The following is a 6,194-nucleotide window of genomic DNA, read 5'->3' as shown; positions in this document are numbered from 1 at the left end:
GCTCTTCTCCTGGGAGTCCTTCCTTCTCATCAGGTGGCCAAAGTATTTGAGTTTCATCTTCAGTATCTGGCCTTCTAAAGAGCAGTCAGGGTTGATCTCCTCTAGGACTGACCGGTTTGATCGCCTTGCGGTCCAAGGGACTTGCAGGAGTCTCCTCCAGCACCACAATTCAAAGGTGGTGCTGGAGAAGCAATTCTTTGCCACTCAGCCTTCCTTATGGTCCAGCTTTCACAGCCATACATTGCAACTGGGAAAACCATAGCCTTGACTATATGCACTTTTGTCAGCAGGGTGATGTCTCTGCTTTTTAGTATGCTGTCTAGATTTGCCATAGCTTTCCTTTAATTTCTTGGCTGCAGTTCCCATCTGCAGTGATCTTGGAGCCCAGGAAAATAAAATCTGTCACTACCTCCATTTCTTCCCCATCTATTTGCCAGGAAGTGATAGGACCCAAAGCCATGATCTTAGTTTTCTTAATATTGAGTTTCAAGCCAACCAACATAAAACCATTTTTGGAGCAAGCATTATTATATATAGCCCTCTTTGTCTAGAGAATGATACAGAAAGAATCTTTATTGAGCTGCAAGAATCTGAGTTTGCTGAGGTACTCTGTCATAAAATTATTACTACATCTATCCCATCATTCCTCCAAGAAGCACAGGGCAATATTCAAGATTTCCTTCCCTGTTTCAGTTTCTCCTCACTCACAACCTAGTTTGATAGTAGTGATTGGCCCATGTTTACCCATTAAATTTCATGTCTGTGCAGAATCTGAAATGAGGTCTTTCTATGCATGGACTGCTCCCTGATAATAGACTAGATAATAGAATTCAGAGACCAGACAAGCACTGGGCAGATTCACATAACCAAACCAGAATGCTGGCAGTGGTGAAGAAGTCATGTAAGAGCTTCAGTGTGTATCCAGCTAGCAACTTACATCCCATTTCCACTGTCCTTGGTACTTCTGCGGTGGCATAAACATGTGCAGAGCTATGTTGAACCATATCAAAGGCAGTGGAGGCTGTCTGTGGCACTGAATCTATTTGAGGCTAGGGCTCAGCACCATGGACAGCCACTTTAATGTTCTGAATAAAAGCCAGAGTCGATACACTCCCCCTGCAACAACAACCAAGTGGATTATCTAGTCCAGCATTCTGTTCGTGCAGTGGGCAGCCTGTGGTAAGTCCATAAGCAGGAAATGCATGCACCTGCAGTCTCCCCTTTGTGTTTCTAGCAACCTTCCTACAGAGGTATGTTGCGCCAATTCTGGAGGTAATATATAGCCGTTATGATGAGAAGGCATTGATAATGTTCAGCTCCATGGTTTCTCTTCCATCATCCCATGATGAATTCTGCACTCATCACCTAATTTTCACAACGGTTGTTTAACCATATGAATTAGCCTTCATGCAAACATTTTAGGTGTGGGTGCATTAATATATCAAAACAAGGGAAGCATAGTAGGGTGCTGGTTCTCACACAGGTTCTCCCAAAAGGGAGACTTTTTGGATCTGTTTCATTCTCCACCAGGCTAAACTCTGATCTTTTCCATCATCCCAGAGGATCCATCCTATGTTAATACACTTTTCTTAACAATGGATTTGCCAAAGGATTCCTAGTTTTACAAAGATATTCTTTGTTTCCCAAATTTGCTTTAAGTAACTTTTCAGTGGATGCATCTGTGTTTAAAAAAATGTAGCCAACCAGGCCTTCCATGTGGATTTTTAAGGGAAATTTGTGTGAACTGGTATGAAATTTCTTCTGGCACTTGCTCCCACACAATTCTGATATGTATGAATTCTGATTTCCCTCTTGTGGATACAAAGCCTACAGCAACAAACATTCTTATCCTGCTGGTCTTTTGTTGTTCTTTCAGTTTAAATGAGAAACGGTGAATTCATTCTGTCTCATAAAAGTTTACAATAGAAAAGTTCACAATGTTCCTTCCCATGCTTTTCACATCTTTTTGAAACTTCAATTTCTTAAATAAGTAGGTGTTCTACTTCAACGAAGTTAATTATTCCCCAAAGCCAACCCTCTCATTAGACAGATGGGCAGCTGTCTCAGACAGCAGATGTTGAGATGGTGAGGGCCAATAAGTTTTTGGGAGGACAAAATTCTTTGTATACTCTGCCACCTACCTTGCATCCTATACACTAGACTGCTGTATTAAGGTCTTAAGGAGGACATTTTTCTACTGCCAACAGTGCTGATTTGGTCAGCATTTGTATATGGCTAAGGGTTTAAAACATCTTGGGTTGGCTCTTCTTCCTTGTGTCATAGAATCATAGGACAGTAGAGTTGAGAGGGGGCAGAAGGCCATTAGGTCCAGCCCCCTTCTCAGTGCAGGACACCAAGTTAAACTATCCCTCTCAGATGGATGTCCAGTTGTATCTTATATGCTTCTACCATGGAAGAGCCCACAACCTCTCTAGGCCATTGGTTCCATTGTTGTACTGCTCCCACAGTCAGGAAACTTTTCTAGCCTGAATCTGGCTTCCATGTCCTGCACTCTGGGATGACTGAGAAGAGATCCTGACCTTTCTCTTTGTGACAACCTTTTATGTACTTGAAAATTGTTATCATATCTCCCCTCAGTCTTCTCTTCTCAAGGCTAAACATGCCCAGTTCCTTCCATCTCTCCTCACAGGGCTTTGTTTCCAGCCCCTGGATCATCCTTGTTGCCTTCCTCTGATCCCCTTCCAGCTTGTATGCATCTTTCTTAAACAGTGGTGCCCAGAGCTGGACACAATAGAGGAGGCCTAACCAGGGCTGAGTAAAGGAGAACTAGTACTTCCTGGGATTTGGAAGTAATGCTTCTGTTAATGCAGCCTAAAATAGCATTTGTCCTTTTTGCAGTCACATCACATTGTTGACTCATATTCAGCAGGTTTCTAAGTCCTACTTACATATATTAGTTCAAGTTGCAGATCCCTTGATCTCAGGGCAGTGATGAAGTGATGCAAGTGTGCAAGCATACATGTATTTATTTACATGAGCCAAGGGAGGAGAAGGGATGGAAGAGATTATGCAGATGAGAAAGCTGCAGCATTATGGTTGTATTAAGATAGGGAAAAAGAGCACAAAGGAAGGAGTCAATTTGCATAAAAATTTGTATGTGTAGATGCATATGTGGGAATAATTATTACAATTAATTTAAATGGGAATACACCATATCTCACATTGGCATGGAGGACTGGCCAGGTAGGTGACCTGTGTACCTTGCAGTGCACAAGTGCCAGATACTGTTGGCAAACAACCTTCAGGCCCAGCAATTCCCCAAATGTTTCCTTATGTTTATACTAGACTTGGACTAGATAGTCGTTCAAATAGAGGATGCCTTCAAAAAAAGGAGGAACCACTGTCAGCCCTTCAAATAGAGGACTGTTCTCTAAAAGGGAACACATGGCCAACTAATTTCAATATGTGCTTTTATATCGTTGATTTTTTAAAAATACAATGGAATCTTTTGAACTGCCAGGTAAGCTTGTTCAGTATTACAGCTGAAATATAACCTTTAATTTTAAGAACATATACTTTAGAAAATTATGTGTTTGAGCGGCTGCAGGGAATTTGGAAGGTGGGAGTGGAATGGCAACCACATGAAAAACAAAAACCCATAAGAAGAATTCCATGTATGGAAAGCAAAATTATTATAAAGAAGAAAAGGGTTGCAGAAATGTTTGGATGCTTTGGAGACTAGCATAGCTCTCCCAAGCAAGCTTCTTTTGATCTTGAGAGAAGATCTTGAGAGAAAAGGAAGGTGTGGAGCTTGGAGATGGCTGCAGTTGGGGGGGGGGGGGGAATCTGTGGTGAGAACTTGCTTCCACAAGATGCAACAACACTTGGGGATATTTCTTTCCAAGTTGTTGGGGTGAATTGGAGTGGGGATAGGAAACATTTGTGCTAGGAAATTGCAGTTGATCTGGTAGTATGTGGGAAAATATGTCTGAACTCCCTCCTGTGTCAGATTTTCTAGGTAAAGATGCTTGGAACTGGGGCCAGTCCTACTGTTGGGTGATATGAGGCAGTCTGCTTCATACGACAAATGCTGGAGTACCATTTAAAAGCAACAGAATCCACCCCCCCCATCCACCCCCCTCTCATTCTTTAGATTGTTATATTTGGTCACATCTGATGGATTGGTTGATAAGTTGATTGGTTGACTGAGTTCTACACTTGCATTTCTACCTGCAAAACCATCCCCAACATGATACTTAAGGTGGTTAACACCAATGTGCTGTTCCAGAACATGAACTTGCATATGAACTTAGTTCAAGCATTTATAATACACAATGATTAAAAAAACCCAACAAAAGACAAACATGGATTTGGATTTTTTGCCTCAAGTACCTAAATATATGGTACCCACATCTTTCTGTAAGGCTTCCCTGCAGCAATTTGATTATGACTTAGCTTGTCCCCAGCAAGACCCAGTCATCTGGAGGAAGGTCCTAAGATTCAGCACATCCACTGCCAGTGTAAGTGGAAGATGCAGAGGGGCATCTCTGTCCAGTTCCTGTTTAGCCCTTCACTTCTGAACAATGAGAGTGGACAACAGCAGTTGCTCCAGACACTGGAAAAAAGCAGGCTAGAGCTAAACTTCAAACTTCTTTTACTGTACTCATCAACTGTGTGAGTGCCCTAGACTCTGTGAGTACGTTCATTCCCACAACTCCAAGTCATGGGTGAAATTACATGTGCACAACTTGTAAAATTCCTATTATTACTAGGACTACATGAATTAATGTTCCCCAATTCACTATCTCATTAACACAGGGACATAAGAAGAACCAAAAAGATTTCACACTAAATTGCTTACAGTAACCAGTGAAGAATGTCTGAGAGACACAGAAATAGGACAGTGAAAGCAAGTGTTTTTTACTCTGGTTTCAACACAACTGGTATTCCAAGGCATGCTGATGAGAATTCTGGAGGCTGGTAACTCTTGATAGTCTTATTCTTCATGAATATGTATAATTTCCTCTTAAAGCTGTCTCAGTTAGTGACTGTCACATCTTGCAACAGCTAATCCTACAGTTTAACTATGCACTGCATGAAGCTGAACCATTTATTTATTTGATTTAAATATATATATTACCATTCCATGGAGCCTGAAGTATGAAGTATTTCTTATTTCCTGTCCTAGCTCTCCCACCATGCAGCTTCATTCAATGACTTCGGGAGAAAATTATCTATCTATCCACTTTCTTTTCATCACAGTTTTTTTCTTCTTAAACCTCCATCAGTCCTCTTTTACTCGCTTTTTTTCCAGATTGAAATGTTCCATACACCAAGATCTTTTCTTGTAGGAAAATTGTTCAGGTGTGCTGATAATTTTGGCTGCTTTTCCAGCTCCACAATATCCTTTTTCAGATGCAGCTACCAGAGCTGAATACAGTATTCCAAATATAGTTGCACTATATACACGTGTAATAGTATTGTCATTTTTATTTTTAATTCCTTTCCTAATGACTTCTAGCATGGATTTAAAACAAAAATGAAATAAATAATAAAAAATACTTTGTCTTTTTCTTAGCTGAGTAAACATTTTTATTTTATGAGTTCTTCACTACAGCACCAAGATCTTATTTGCAGTCACTCACTGACAACTCAGCTGCAATCAGTGAAATTCACAGGAAGCACATCTAGGTGGGCAGTTTTTTCAGATAGTTTGTGGAACTTCTTGGTAGGGAGGGGATGGCAGGAATGAATCTAGGGCATTTTGATAGGCAGGAAAATGGCAGCCATGGAACAGGGTTCCATCATCTTTGTCAAAAAAAAAAAAAGAAGAAGAAGAAGAAGAAGAAGAAGAAGAAGAAGCAGAAGCAGAAGCAGAAGCAGAAGCAGAAGCAGAAGCAGAAGCAGAAGAGAGAGAGAGAAGCAGAGAGAGAATGTGTATCATCAAGCAGTCCTAAACATTGTGGGGAGGTCTACATGACATTCCTGCATTTTAGACTCAGGTTTTGTCTTCTCCTCCACTCCCTACCATCTAAATTCAAGCTAAATTTTTTTGCACAGAAAAAACTCCTCTTCAGGATTCAGGTTAATTATTGCCTAGTTTCTCCAGATTTAAAATCTTACGACCAAGTGTTCTTTTTGGTGTAAAGTTTCTCTTTGACAACAATCGCAACTAGAGGAGAGGCAGAAGCCAGGATAGCATCTGGACTTAAATTGGAGAGAAAATATTCTTA

Source organism: Varanus komodoensis, unplaced genomic scaffold, assembly GCF_004798865.1.
Source record: "Varanus komodoensis strain SLA01 unplaced genomic scaffold, ASM479886v1 scaffold21, whole genome shotgun sequence".
In the NCBI taxonomy this organism is placed as follows: Eukaryota; Metazoa; Chordata; class Lepidosauria; order Squamata; family Varanidae; genus Varanus; species Varanus komodoensis.
This window is presented reverse-complemented; position numbering follows the sequence as displayed.